This window comes from Camelus bactrianus, chromosome 5 (assembly GCF_048773025.1).
Source record: "Camelus bactrianus isolate YW-2024 breed Bactrian camel chromosome 5, ASM4877302v1, whole genome shotgun sequence".
Lineage (NCBI taxonomy): Eukaryota > Metazoa > Chordata > Mammalia > Artiodactyla > Camelidae > Camelus > Camelus bactrianus.
This window is the reverse complement of record NC_133543.1, coordinates 46,562,076-46,578,556: the sequence shown is the minus strand read 5'-3', so window position 1 is coordinate 46,578,556 and position 16,481 is coordinate 46,562,076. Positions and strand designations below refer to the sequence as shown.

The following is a 16,481-nucleotide window of genomic DNA, read 5'->3' as shown; positions in this document are numbered from 1 at the left end:
CAGGAAAAAGATTAATTTTATATTGGAATTTCAGAGAAGACCTCTTAGAAGAGGTAACATTTACCTCAGGTGTGGAACAGCTAGTAGGGTTTGTAAACATGGTGATGGATGTGAGTACAGTATAATGTAGAACTGACCACCAAGATTCTACTTTCTTTTTTGTCTCTCAGACACCTTTAGGTGCTCATTATCTTCTGACTGCCTTTTAAATATAAAACAGTTGACTTCTGCCTACAATTCTCTTTTCTTTATTTTCTATATACACTCTGTACCTTCAGCTATCAGTCACATGCTGAGAACTCCAGACCTTTCTATCCACCTGCCTACAAAATATCTCAACAGGCGCCTCAAACTCAGTATGTCAAAAATAACATTTTCCTGCTCATTTTCTTAGACATAAAATTAACACCTAAAATAACTGACTGTAGTTTCTGTCACATGCTACCTGAGAGACTTTAGGCAAGTTAGTTAACATTTTTTTTTAAACACTAAGACAAGTAGTAATTGTGCCTGTTTTACTTTCATGATATAAAAATCAAATGAGATCATGATGTCTAAGCTCTCAGTACTAGTTGGTGGTGGTATCATTATTCATACAATTTTAGTAAAGAACATCACTATCCACTTGATCACCCAAACTCCAAACTTAGCAACCCATGAAACTCTTTAATATCACCTTCAGTGCTGTCATTTCTGTGTCAGCAGACTCTCTCTTTAGATGCCTCTTTTCTGTGCCTTCTTCTCTATCCCTACTTGCCACTTCCTTAGGCCAGGCCTTCCTCTAATTTGATAGATGACACCTGGATTTCCTGCATGAGATCATATTCTTCTTTAATTAATATTATGTGTTATTGCTAAAGTAATGCTTCTAATAGGCATATCTGATTTTTCTCCCCTGCTTTAATTGACGACTCCATATATATAACTCTTTAGCGTGATCTGGCCTCTCTGAAACCTCCTGAGTTATCTCTAGTGAACAAACCCACAGCTCTAAATACCATAGTTTCCAAACCTCCACACCACCCACCCACCCTGTTACTCATTTTTCTTCCTGGCATTCCATACTGTTTCACATGTCTGCTGCTTGGAATCTTCTTCCAGCAATGTGTTCTCCACCCATACTGCACATCCTCAACTCTCAACAATCTCTTCTACAATGCCTTTCAAGACGGCCACAGCTACTTTTGAGTCTCCACTGCAAACTTAGGCTGTTTCCGTAGTACCTTAACCTTCTGTTGCATGTATTCATTTACAGACCTTTCTTTTTCACCAGACTATACATTGCTTGAGGGCATGAATCTCACATCTAATTTTGCATTCATTCTCATATCCAAGTAAAGTGCTTGGCATGTAATAGGTATTTGATAAACTCTTGTATAAATTATTTAATAAATTTGATCCAAATGATCAGAGTTTACTCATATTCTTACACTGCTTGCTATCCATTGATATTAATTCCAAGATCTTATCTATTTTTGAAACTTCACATTTTGCTGGATAGAGAAGTCATTTGAAACTCAGAGGATTCTGGATTATTTATTTACCACATCATTTATACTGCTGGTGTTAAACACTGCCACTAGTACCAGCTCTGTAAGACCTGGCTCTAAATATATCTTTCTTCATTCATTGTTTCTAAAGTAGGCCCCTACGTATGTCAAAATAGCTCCATCTAATATAATAGCATGGTGACCCCATTTCTCAGACATATTTTTGGAAAGAATACCTGCCTAGGTTTTTCCTCCATCTGATGTAGAATTCAAAAATAAATTTATATTTGATGGACAGAGCTAGCAAAGATGCCTGATATCTACTTAATTTAGCCTGTCACCAGGTACACCACAATATAATTACCCATTTATTAAGAAATAAAATGTAAGACTAAAAGCATTTAATTTTAATTGCTTCTGATGCTCACCATATTGTCACTTTATACTGGCTCACTATGGCTGCCCAGCTAGAATTTCTCTTTCATGCAAACAACAGGACTAAATTGAATTACATAAAAAGAAGCTACACACTGACTCCCAGCAGTATGTTTTGACAAAACATTTTGTCTCCTTAAATGATTTCAGATGCTGTAGTCAAAAGCCTTGACTGCAAATAATGGGTTCATAAAACCTATCTTTAAAATTTTACCTGACAGTAATGCCGTGCAAATATCTGCACTTCTAGTTCAACTTCTCCACTTGTTTACATCAGTATTTTAATAGAGTGGCTGTCACAGAACAACTGCTAAAGGCCACTGTTTGATAAGTTGCTGTAAAAACATACTGTTTAAAATGAGAATTTCCTTCTTAAATTCAGCCATCATGAAAGGTGATGGTGGTGGTGGTTAGAAAAATATTGAAGAAACATGTTTTCTTGGAGGACCTCAATAAAATTCTCAGTTAAGTGACATTCTAAATAGTGATGACTTTCAGATTCTGAGTTTTCGGTTGCTAAAGCAGCATCTGGCAAAAAATACTGCACATAGTAGTTTCTCAATAAATGTGTTCCTTCAATAGTTATAGCACCTGTTCTTTAAAAAGATTGCTTCATAGAGTCTGAATTTTACTCTAGTATATTTAACTCTATCAAACAACACATGAGTTATTTCCATAATGAAATTGCATTAGTATTTTAAAAGCAATTAAATATATACTGCCATACATGTTTTGCTTGTTCACTGTTAAATCTTTGCCATGATAAAACAAATAAGACCTTGATAATGAGCTTAAGGTTTATTTAGTGCTTACTGTGTGGCTTTCAAGATATTAAACACTTTATATGAATTGTCTTATTTAACCGTCTCATCAATCTGATAAGATAGGTATTATTTGTGAAGAATCTGAGAAGCTGTTTTATTTCTTGAAATTAACTTCTTCCGTTTAACTAAAAATCTTATCTAGTTATACCGTAATAGCAGGATAATATATGGGAAACATTCAGCGTCTTCACAGAATTACTTTTTTTTACTTCTCAACAACACAGTTGGATGTGTGGCCTTATTTCTCATTGGGACATATTTCAATGTCTGATGCTTTTTTTTTTTTTTTTTCCGGAAAACTCTGCGACTTCTTTTAATATCACAAATTCAGCTTCAGTCTTAACAAGGTGAATTCCACACCTGTTTTAGTTTGGCTTTTCAGTTCAGTGAAATAAACAGCAACAGTGTTAGCATTATCTACTTTTTAAGAACTTAAAATTATCGATCATTTTAAATATCAAGCACTATAGTTACTATCGCAGTATGAATTTGAAAATGCCAAAAAATAATCCTAGACTCTCATATAGTTTGGCAAGAGTGGACACTTCCATTTTATTTTCTGCTTTCAAACTGATTGTGCTAGGTCCTAATCATTTCAATCTGTGTTCTTCTTCAGTCCAGCCTTTTTTCCAAAGACATTTGTTTCTTCGCAAGAGTTCCCAGAATGGTGTCAAATATGAATTGGTTCTAAGTGACATTTTCTTTCTTGACAAACTACTTCCACACTGTTAGAGAATTTTTGTAGATTAAAATTGTTGACATTGTTTTAATTCTCTTTTATTCTAAGTAAATTAAATTCTCTATCTTGTACTCTCTTGCTCATTTTATTTCATCAGTGTCTGTAATTTGAAAAAAAGGAAGGAAATTAGGTTTTGGCCCGCCAGGAGATGATATTTTCAGGGATTATGGCATCCCTTGTGATATTAAAGACTTTATTGAAGAAGAAATGACAATCCACTTTTCATCAGTTTTATTTCATAATATTGCCATATGTATGTATTCTGAATCCATGCTACTTTTACAAATTCTCTATAGGAAAGGCCTTTATGAATTAGCATGTATAAACTCTTGAATCTTGAGGTTGAGACAGCGTTTAAGATTTGTATCCCTGAAACTACTCTGCCATTTAGAATACATCTTTTTTTACCACAGGGGCAATAAATTTCAGGAAATATTGAATTCAGCATTTTCTTAGCAGTATTTGTTTGCTCTCTTGCTTAGGAAAATATTTTAGCAACTCTCACACTTAACGACATTTCTGTGAATTGAAGAACCATAGTGTTAGAACTGAAGTGTATCTTGAGTATGATTTAGTTATTCAGAGGGACTAAATTTGTGACTCTAATGTTCATCCACATCGAAAACCCAAGCACGTAAATAGAAGGACGCAAACTGAGTCTCCTGTCCACTTTTCTCTGATCTCATATTTGAGACACCAACCGTGGTCATTTTTATTCCTGGACCCTAGATGCAACTGGAACAAAAGAACCTCTCTCTCCTACCTCCAGTCTTTTCTCAGGACTCTTATCTTTCACACTATTTCACTTCCCTATTTACTCAGGTCAAGTGCTCTCATAGTGAGCAAGTCTGTGTGGATCATTGAACGCTAAGCAAGGACAGTAGAATTGTGTTGACACACCTTGGGCTTTATAACCTTGAACAAATTATGTAGTTACTTTAAACCACAATTTGATCATTGTAAAATTAAGGTAATGATATTTATTCACAGCGTAGTTGGAAGAATTTATTTGCTAATTCATGGGATTCATTTATAGAAACCGTCAACAAATATTAAACACTGCTTCTAGATTTATTCCACTGGCCAGTGTGTATGGGCAGAAGTGAAGGTAGGTGATTTCTTGATATACCAGTTTTTGTGTTTATTGTGTCTCAAAACTCAATAATGTATAGGTTTCTGTCTTAAAATTTTAGTTTTTAAGTAAACATTTTATTGAATTATAATGTAGGAAAGTAAATTGTGTGTGCTACATTCAAATTTTCATAAAATAAAAATGCCTGTAACCACCACCTATCAAGAAATAGGACATAAGTGAGCATCCTCCTGCTTCCTCAGTCGCTACTCTTCTAATCACTATTGATTAGTTTGCCTGTTTTAGAACTTTCTGTGAATGGAATTTCTGTGAATGGAATTTGTGTCTAGCTCGTATTTATGAGATTCACTTATATTGCTAAGTGTATCAGCACATGTTCATTCTCATCACATGAAATTATCACAAATTATTTATTCATCCTAAAGATGAGGGACCTTTGGGTTGTTTTCAGTTTGAGTTATTTGCTGTGACCATTCATGTGTATGTCTTCTGATGCTCGTAGATATGCCTTTCTCTTGGCTATACACCCAGGAGTAGAATCGCTGCGTTGTAGTTTGTGTATGTACTCAGCATAAGCAGATGTTGCTAAACAGTTTTCCAAAATTTATACTCCTACTGGCAGAATATGGGCGTTATAGTTGCTCCACATAGTGCAAACATACTATTATTTTCATATCATTAAATTTTAAATGTTAACCCTTTGGTGTGTATTGATATCTGATAGTTCATTTCTCTAAAGAAGTTGAGTTTTGTTCATTTGTTTGCTTCATGTTTCATTGGTCAGATGGATTTCTTGTTTTGGAAAGTACTTGTTAAATTTATCACTCATATCTATACTGGGTTATTTATTATTTCTCTTATTGAATCTTAGGAGTTCTTTATATGTTTTGGATATGAGTCTTACACATATATATTATATACATTATATACATTATATATATATAAAAGATATATCTATGAAGTATATTTTCCAAGTAGTTTTTGTTTTACTCTCTTAATGATCTTTTGATAAACAGAAGTTCCTAATTTTAATAAAATTAAATTGATATTTTCCCTTACAGTTAGTACATTTTGTTCTGATTTAGATTTACTTGATTACCCCCAGAGGTATGGAGATATTCTCCTGTGTCATCTTCTAGATGGCTGTATTGTTTTTCCACTCAATTTTAAGTCTACAATTTATGTGGAAATACTTCTTCTGAGTGATAATAGAGTAGAGGTCAACATTTCTTTTTCCCCCTGGATATACAGTTGACCCGGGATCTTTTGTTAAAATGACATTCTTTCCTTATTGCACTGTCATATTTGTAACAAATCCAGTGACCATATATGCGTGGAACTGTTTCTGAACTCTATTCTAATTCATTTTTCTATTTGTCTATCCTTGCACATTCTATAGTGCATCCTTGTATAATGTCTTAGTTTCTGTACTTTATAGTTAATCTTGTTAGCTGCAAGTATGGGTTTCCAACTTTGTTATTCTTCAAGATTGCTTGGCTATTACTGACCCTTTGTTTTCTATAGAATATTTTTGAATTAGCTTGTCAGTTTCCACAAGCTTAACCTGTTTGGGTTTTAATTGTAATCACATAAAATCTACAGGACAATCTGGGGCAAAATAAAATTTTTCATTATAGAGGTCTAGCATATCTTTTTGTTAGAATGATTCCTATGTATTTTATATATTTAAGCTTATATATGTGATTTTCAAAGTTCCATTTTATAATTTTTAGTGGTGTATACAGATACACCTGATTTTTGTATTGAATTATATCTAGTGAGAAAACAAAATTTACTTACTAATTCTAATGCTATATCTGTAGATTCTTTTGGATTTTCTACATATACAGTTATGTCAAGTATAAATAATAATTTTATTTATTGCATTCCAGTGCTCCTACAATTTATTTATTTGTTTGGCATTTGTTTGTTCATTCATTTCCTTACTATTATCTTGTAATAGTGCATAGGGTAGAACTCCAGTACAATATTGTCTAGAAATGGTAATTAAAGTCATTCTTGTATTGTTTCTTCTTCACCAATAAGTGTAATGTTGTTGTAGTTTCTTATAGATACTTTAAAATATCAGTTAAAGTTCCCTTCTCGTACTAAATCCTAAGAGTTTCTATTATGAATGTGTACCGTTAAAGAAGAAAAATCATATAGTTTGTGTTCTTACCATATAGTTTTTCTTTATTCTGTTATTATTGATGATGATTATTATTAATGAAATAGTCACATGATTTTCTCTTCTTTAGTCTGTCAATATAGTATATTACATTAAATTTTTATATCCCTGCAATAAATCCAATTGGTTGTGATACATTATATTCTTATGTGTCCCTGGATTTGATTGGCTAATGTTTTCCTTAGGATTTTGCATGTATGTTGTAAGAAAGATTGGCTTGCGATTTTCATTTCTTGTAATACATATTTGTTTCTATAGCTGTTGGAACAAATGTTCATTTGAAAAGAATGCATACTCTGTTGGATTCAGTAGTCTATATATGTAAATTAGGTTAAAGTTATTAGTCACGTTCAGATCTATATTTTTAATGAATTTGGGGTGCTTATATTATAGATGTATATGTATCTTGCTGAGTGGATTTTTATATTTAGTTTTGTCAATTTTTGCTTTATAAATTGTGAAGAGAGGCTTTTGGAGGCATACAAATTCAGAATAGTTATACCTTCCTGACTGATTAGCTCCTTGACCTTTTTTTTTTTCCTTCAGTCTAGTAATACTTCTTTTCTTTAAAGTTATTTGATAGGGTATTAATGTATCATCACTAGCTTGCTTTCAGTCAGTGTGAACATGATAAATCTTTTTTCCATCCTTTTACATTGAATTTTTCTGTGTTCTTATTAAAATTGAGTTTTCTATGTCCTTATAAAGTTGAATTTTCAGTAAACATTCTGAGCTTTATTTTTTAACTTGTCAAACAATATTAGCTTTTTAATTGGAGTATTTCTCTTACTTGCATTTAAGGGTTTGTACCCATTATCTTCTATTTCTCCCACCAGTTCTTTATTCTTTTTTTCTCACTTTTATTTTTTTCTGATTAATCATACATTACTTTTTCATTCCAGTCCATTCGTCAACTGTTCATCCTTTTACTAATATTTAAATTAATTAAATTTAATTAATTTAAATTAAAATTAAGACATATATTTGACTTTTTAGCATCTATTAAAAATGACTACCTTTACCACTTCATATGTAGTGCTAGGACCTTAAAATTTTTAAGCTCCTCTTATTGTTGCATAGGATAAGTCAGCTATAAAAAATGCAGAATCTTAGTGGCGTACAAAATAACAAGCAATTATTTCTCATCCATCTTCAGGGTATCTCTGCTGATCTCAGCTGGGCTTGCTCACATATCTACGGATTGACAGCGGTTGGCTGAGCTAGACTATGTTAGGCTGAAAGGCTTCAAGTTGTAGTTCTTTCTGGCTCCAATATGCATGTGCTCCAGGTGTTTTCTTTCTGGGGCGCAGACTCAGTGGGTGGCAGCTGCACAGGGGAAACTCTTCTGGTGAGAGCAGAAGCACAGGCACATTTTAGGTAACTTATTGCGTTACTTCTGCTTGCATTCCATAGGTAAAGAAAGTCATACAGCCAAAAGTCAAGAGTGGAGAAAATACAGTGTTTTGTGTGTGTGTGTGTGTGTGTGCACGAGGAAAAGTTACATGGTTAAAAATGTGGAAACTGTGGGTGCTAAGTAAGTGGGCAAATAATTCAACCTACTACAATCTCTCTAAAGACTTCTTTTAAAGAAACTTTTTTTTTTTTTTTTCCCCAGACTCCTTGTATAGGCCTCAATGTAAGAAACAATGACATAAATGACTTTATTTTCCCCTGGTGGATTATGGTGGGAGATAGGGGATTTGTGGTGGCAAGATGGTAGAATTTAGTTCCACACTATTTTTAACTAGATTTCTTTTGATTGAGTTTCCTTCGGAGGATGATTTACAGTGTTGCACATGTCCCACTTTATACCTAAGTGGAAATTCCTCAGATCTGAATAACATTACAAATTCCTCTTTATGGATTGCTTTGTGAGTCTTCAGAGAATGGTTATTGTAATTGCTATGTTGAAAGGAAGTGGGATTTGGCAGTAGCAGAAAAGGCCTTGGCAAATACGGGGATTTGGAGCTTGGAGAAGACAGTATGAGAGTACCAGGTTTAGGCAAACATAGGGGCGAAGGCCCGAGGTGTGTCAGTTGTCCTCAGACATGGAAAAAAAACACAGTGAGCAATTTTGCCTGATAAAAATTTTGTTTCCTTAGCCACCATGACCATATTTTTAAGTGATACTAAATTGTCTCAACTAGCACATCTTTATACTTAAAACATTGTAGGGTTCTTTGTATATTTCCTTTAAAAACGTATGGGAAATGAAATTCAATTTTCCATTAACTTCAATTAAAATATTAAGAATGTTTATTTTGTTTCTTTTGATCTCTCATTGACATCAGTTCCTCACTGACATCAGTTTCTATCACTTTAAAGTTTCTCTTAAACTCCTCTTCTCTCTTAAATAAATTAAGAATATACAAACCAGCATTTTGAAACCACTGAAGAGAGGGACTGCCATTTAAGAGTGAGAACCTTTTTTTTCCCCCCTATCTAGAGCTTCTGATCACTGGGGAGATCCATTAAAGACTTCATTATGAAAGCAACAATTTACATTTTAAAAATGCATTAGAGAAAAAATCTAAAATTATCAATGGATCTGTTACAATCAAAATCTGATTAATTTTAGTTCATCATATATAACCTTAAGAAACTCAATTCTGCATATCAATGTGAGTTAAAGAAGAGAGGAATAAAGCAATAAACCCCAGAGAGAAATGAGGAAGGAAAGGCAAAAAACATAGTCCTGACTAGGGGAGGAAGCAGCTACAGAAGCAATAGAGTGGGGTACACTGAGTATGAAGGCAGGATAAAAAACTTGACCAGAGAGAGAGAGAACAGAACATGTAAAGATTTGAGAAAACAAAAAGGATTGAGAGAGGAAAGAGTGAGGTAGGACACAGAAGGTTGGTAATTCAGAGAGAGAGGAAACAGTGAGAACATGCCTTTGCAGTTAGAAGCTAAAGAGTCAGACCACCTCTCATCTAGAGATTATTAAAATTTGGTTAGTGAATTAACCATTGTTCACAGGTCTTAAACTACTACTTAAACCTGCTCAATGTTGTTCAAGATAAACTACAGCCGAAATGGTGACAGGGGTAGGAATTATTTTGGTGGCAGCTGAGGTCAGAACAATACTTGAAGACTGTAACAAAATCCTACTCATGTAGGGTTTTTAGTGCTGATAATTAGGAACTCCTATAAATAATTTTTGTCACATGAATGTTCTGTACATTGGATTTTGTTTCTCATTAGTAGTGCCTACCATGTCCTTTTAAAATTTTATCTCGTTACAGATATTTTTCAATCACAACAAATAAAAGGGACCCAAGGTATAGGAGCTAAATATTGCTTTTCCTATTAGGCTAATATTTTTTAAACTGTGGATCTTGACTCTCCCAAAATAGCTTTTATGAGTTGTAACCAGAAAACATTTAAAAATATGTAGATCAGAAAATGTCAGAATGGGTCACATAGAGTAATGGCAAATGTTGTTTTGTGAAAACTTTGTATTCTATATGTGTGTGGCTATTGTGGATTTCAATGCATTTTGGATTGTCTGTTTTATTAATCTGTGACAGCTGCCATAACAAAGTACCACAAACTGGATGGCTTAAGCCACAGAAATTTTTGTCTCATAGTTGTGGAGACTAGAAGTCTGAGATCAAGGTGTCAGCAAGATTGTTTTCTTCTGAGGGCTGTGAGGGAGAATGCTCCATGCCTCTCCTACTTCCTAGTGGTTTCCTAGAAACCTTTGGCATTCCTTGGCTTGTAGACACATCACTTTGATCTCTGCTTTCATATTCACATGGCGTTCTCTGTATGTGCCTTTCCCTTTCTGTGTCCAAATTTCCCCTTATAAGGACACAGTCACAGCATGTTCGGCCTGCCCTGATGCCTTCGTCTTCACTCTTCTGCGAGGATCCCATGTCCAAATTAGGCTGCAATCATGGAAATTAAGAATATTATAGGTTTGGGGGGACCCAGTTCAGTCTGTAAGATAAGTCTGGTCAAAAGAGTCTGAACACTTCTGCATAGGTATTCTTTGTCCACATTTAACCCCTAAAACCAACCTGTTTAAAAAGAGCAAAATTGTATATTGATTTGAAGATGCAATATTGTATAAAGTATACTGATTTGGGGTGGTCCTCTCTGACCCTAACAACCACAGGCAAATAATTTGTATAATTCTAATTATACTTCATTCTATTTGAGCAGCTGACACACATCTTTCAAGGTGTTTAGAAAGTTAGTAAGAAAGCTGAATAATGATTTTAAGGTCATATTTATGTCTACCTAAACTAACTTTTTTATTGGCCCTTTAAAGCATAGCCAATATTTATATAACACTTTAGTCACTTATTAAAATATATTATCACAACATGTTTTTTATTAATCAAGTATAATCTGTAATATTGAGTTCTCTAGGAGGATATATGTAGATGCCAGGTATTTACAACTAGCTGCATATATTTATTCCCTAATTCTTAATCACACCACTATATGCAGTTATCAGTTTTCTGACAACCATCTGCTTAGATGTCACTCATTCCTTCCACCCCATCTAGTTGAAATTAAAATATTGACAGAAATAATTTTTGCATGGAAAGTGGAAAAGCTAATAGGGGTGGTGAAACTAGATTGGTTTTTGCATGCATTGCTCCTGACAATATTCTGACAATTTTTAGCTTGCTTCTTCAAGTCATGCAGTACTATAGAAAAATAAAATATAAAGCAAAGATTTGACCGCAGTATAAACTTGGTTTCTCCTGATGGCCTTAAAATATTTCTGAAATGTTAACCAAAAACAAAAAAAAAAAAAAAAAAAAAGAAAGTAAAAAGACCACTAAGCTGTAACTGTCATATCTTATGGTGACTATATATAGTTACAAGAATGGCACTAGTAGATATAAAATGTTGTTATGCCCTTTTACAAATATATAATGACGATAACAACAATAAAATGTAAGAGCTGAAATAATTTTTAGCAGAATGTGGAAAATATTTTAAAAAGCTTTAAAATATACCAATTACAAATTCATTTTGAAATTCTTAGTACTACTAGCCTATTCCTTATTAAAAATATTTAATATTTAAACAGTCCAACTCTGAAATTCTTTTTGACCTTAGCAAAGATTATTCAGCCCTATGAAAAATTCTAAGCTTAGGTCTCATAATTTCCCTAGTCAGTACATTATTAAGCTAAACACTTAATTTCCTATCCTTGCAGACCTCACAAGCTAATAAATAACTGTGTCACTAAGTAGTTTGGTTTTATCCCCCTCAAAATATAAAATAATGTTCCCAAGGGGAGTAGAAGACACATATATACTGAAAATTTATTTGATTTTAAAAAATCACATTCAAATAGTCAACAGATAAAGCATGAAGTCAATGAATGGAACTGTGGTAAAAGGATGCATTGATAAGGAGAAAGAGAAGAATTAAGACTAAAGAGTAAGTGGCTAGTTGAAGGAATCAGGTTTAATCAGAGGATCCAAAAGAAAAACAGAAACAAGGAAAACAATAAAATTGTTTCCTCTGTGCTCTTTCCTATAAGGCAATAAGAGAATGTTTCATACTTGAATCACAAATGCCTAGTATAGAGAAGATCTTTTGTCAGTGATTCTCGGATGTCTCAAAGACTTTGCCAACATCATTCCAACCTCCGTTTTCTAAACCTCATCACTGGCATACCTCTTTCTACACCTTACGTTGTGTACTTTTTATATCTCCTTATATTGGTTTTGTTTTCTCCCTAATAGATCTTGCTCTGCTTTCCTTCTCTCTTGAAAATGTGTTTGCAGTTGTTTATGGGTATGGGTAAGTGTTTTATGAGTATGTTTCCCACACTAGATTATGCAGTCTTGAAAGACTTGACAGTGAATGTGTCTTAATACTATTTTTATTCCTAGAACTAAGAACATATCAGTCCACAATAAAAATTTACTGACTTCAGGAGTATTTTGCACCAGAATAGTTGCAACAACATACCCTACTAAAAAATATGCAGAGGTCATGACGGCTGTCTGCAGACTTATTTTCCACTCCAGTTCAGGCCAAAAAGCTTGCTGAAGGCTTTGGGAAGACAGTAACGACAGCAGCCACCACCACCATCACCAAGCAGAATTTTCTTTAGCACATTCCCTCCCTTTCCCCTTATTCTCTTATTCTTAGTTCTGTGTCTACTGACAGGACAGTTTTCTTTCAAAGTTATTACAGTTCTCTTCTGCCACTAAGCATTTTAAGTCGTCTTACCCTTGGTTTGTTGTTTTATTGCTGTTGTGGCTCCTGGCCAGGCTAGCTGTGTGTCTGCTTTTAGGGTGGATTCATATGAAGGAAGAGTCACTGGTTGTAAAAGAAAGTCAAAGCAAATACATCCTGCACTTCTATAATTGGCAATGTGTTTTATTTTATCATACATTTAGTCATTAATGTTTTTATGATTTAAGGTACAGATTTTTATCCTAGGTTTTCTTTGGGGACTAAAGGGAAGATGAAAGAGCTCTTGGACCAATGGGACTGGTGGGAGGGGTGCTATAGGTATAGGGATAAGTATAATGTAATGTGATAAGGTCGTAGTAGAAGTAGGAGGAGCAGAGTAGAAAGTGGGGGTACAGGAAAATGTTTCACAGAGGAATTCAGTTTGAATGGGTTTATTTATTTATTTATTTACTGAATTATAGTCAGTTTGCAATGCATCAGTTTGTGGTGTACAGCATACTGTTTCAGTCATACATATACATACACATTTGTTTTCATATTCTTTTTCATTATAGGTTACTACAAGATATTGAATATAGTTCCCTGTGCTATTCAGAAGAAACTTGTTGTTTATCTACTTTATATATAGTCGTTAATATTTGCAAATCTCGAACTCCCAGTTTATCCCTTCCCATCCCCTTTCCCCCTGGTAACCATAAGTTTTGTTTATTGTTTGTTTGTTTGTTTTTACTACATCTGAGTCTGAACGGGGTTTTGAAGGTAAAGGAGAAGTTGGAAAACTTTAACATGAGCATTTTGGGCAGAGGAAATAGTATGTTCAAAAACACAAGAGTTGTGAAAAGGTGTAGCTTATCAGGAAAGCAATTGAGTATGGTTATATCAAACACAAAGACTGTGTATTCAGAGAATAGGCATCAGATAGTGCTGTGTTAGTGTTGGGCCGCCCTTTCCAGGTCAAGAAAGAGTCCTGATTCATATTTAAATCTCAGCTAACAATCTCAACTTGCAAACACCACCCTATCACCCACAGAGTTTTGAGTGGTCAAATGTAAATCATAGTCACTGTCTGTATAAGCTGAGAAGATAACAGTGCATATTTTTCAGGGTAGGCCCTCTTCTCCCTCACTGACTATAACTCAGGACAGTGCAGAATGTTTTATAGGCTACATGAAAATATGGACTTAAGGATTTGGCACATATGATCAGGCCAGTACCTCACCAGTGGATTTTAACATTAAGAAGGACTGCTCCTATATTAAAGATTTAGCAGGCACTGGAAGGCCATGAATTACAGCTTTATCCTATTGAAGACAGAAAAAATGCTGCAGTCAGGGAAATTAAGCGACTTGTCCAACATCATACAATTTATCAGTGAAAGAGTTGGTACTGGAACAAGTGTTTCTGGCTTCCAGACCAGCATCACATTCATTGTACCATGAGCTGGTCCTGTCAAATGGAGATGTTTGCTGATATATGCGATGACTAAGAAATTAAACGCATGTGAGAAATTTTAAATTTCCCAAGGAGCTTTGAAGTTAGTAGACTTCTAATCACTCTTTTCTGAACAATTTTGCCTTAAATTTGTCCTTAATTCTAGATTCCCAATAATGCAAACTTCACTGAGTTTTCAGAAAGAAAAAAAGTCATTCGTTTTTGGTTATTTAGATGCGATCTTGGTACCACCAGTTTTGACCTGGTTGAGACCATCTGACATTATCTGGACATAATCCAGGTTTAGGGCAATATCAGCCAAGGTCCCAGCGAGCAAAGGGGAGAGTACACTTATAAAGGGCAATTGAAGAGACTTCAGCAAAGGCACTATTTTCAAAGAAGTTGGTAGTGCTAAGGGAAATTTAGGGATGGTGAATCACCCTGGGACTAGCAGTAGTAGGAGAGATGTTAACAACCTAAGGCCTAAAGAGGGAAGGAGAAAAAGCTGTCTATAATCTAAAGGGAATATTTGTAGATGTAAGAGATGGCCCTCAGAAGTGAACTATGGTTGTCAGTATAGGAATATACTCATTGCCAATCTGAAGCACAGCAGGGAAAAACCAGCAATTATAAATACTCTAACTCCAATTTCTTCCTACCCTCTGATCGCCTCAGTGCCTCAGTTTGATAAAACCTGACAGAAAATCAGAGAATAAGGCCATACAACTCAGCCTCCTAAGGCACAAAGGAGAATGGATAAAGGGTGGGGTAGAGTGTATCTGGAGAAGAAAATGAAGAATACTCGAGGACAAAGCAAATAAAAAAATCACCCATGCCCTGGTGAAGGATCTCTTCAGGCCCCCTCATTCCACGACCCTTTCCGGGTATGCAACTCTACAAACTGCTCTGATTTCAAAAAGTTTGCCTAACACTACTGGGAGAATTATGTAAATATGAATAGTTTGGCTGAGCAGTGACTAAGGAGAGAGGGAAACATGACCTCCATCTGCAAGCAGTGGTGGGAATGGAAATGATTTCCTGTGGGAACTCGGCTGGTATTACTTTTAAATCATTTGTATACTGTTAAATGAGTTACGGGCTGGTGGGGCAAAGAGGTCTTGGAACTGTGTTTGCTGGCATTCTCCCTACCTCCATCATTGTCTACAAGCATTTGAGAGTCTGGAAAAACAGTAAGAGAAGGCTCAGATTCAAGGTGATAGAACCAGAAATAGTAAGGTAAAATCAGGAGAAAGATCTTGTAAGTTAACAAACAAGAAAGTGCTCATAGCAGAAGAAGTTAATCTTGTATTAAAATATTCTAAGGGAATAAAATATGGGAAAGCTCTGATTTTGGATATTTAATCTCAGAGTGAATAGAGCTCTAAAAACTCATTATTGAAGATACTTTGTGGATGAAAAAACTTCACAGTTTATTTTCTGTTTGAATATCTAACAAGTACACTTAGCAACATTAACAAGCTTTAGCAAGCTTCACATTTAGGATATGGCTAATTGATATTTACTTTTATCTGAAATATGATTTTTAATATGAAACATTTTTAAATCTTTGAAGATAAAAATTCTTTTTTCCCCTTCAGGTAAAATGCTGAACATGTAGTCTTTTTTAAAAAAAATTTAATAAAATTTTTATGAAAGGAGTTTTGGTATGAAGCTAGCTTTCAAAGAATTTATTTAAAACATAATATAAGCTTTCCTTTAAATTTTTCAATTAAATTAAGCATATATCATGAACATACTAAAACTAATATTTTCTCACCTTAAGATTTTTTTTTACCTGATGTGATGAATTCTAGTGGTCAAAATCTGTTTTTTTGTTTTTCCTCCACATCTAATATAGTCCCTTGAGCATAAATTATAGTATAAAATTTGATTAAACAATGATGTGTAATCACAGTAATTAACATGACTGATCATACTATGTCAGATGCTGTTCTGAGAGCATGAGATGTATTAATCCATTTAAACCTCTTAAAAACTTTATGAGACATTTCCATCTTTGCAGATGAGGCTTGAGAATCTGTGTAACTTGCTCAAGATCTCGCAGACAGTTGCTGACAGAGTCAGGATTCAAAACTGAAAAATCAGA

General features: G+C 34.3%; 1 long non-coding RNA gene across 4 annotated transcripts in view; it reads left to right on the top strand.

Annotated features, from left to right (window-relative positions):
* The first annotated feature begins 4,370 nt into the window (after positions 1-4,370).
* LOC141577706 (uncharacterized) overlaps positions 4,371-16,481 on the top strand; it is a 185,331-nt gene continuing 173,220 nt past the window's right edge. For all 4 annotated transcript variants that reach the window (XR_012507004.1, XR_012507003.1, XR_012507006.1 and 1 more), the window contains exon 1: positions 4,371-4,596. This is a non-coding gene — a long non-coding RNA (uncharacterized LOC141577706). The remainder of the gene's footprint in view (positions 4,597-16,481) is intronic.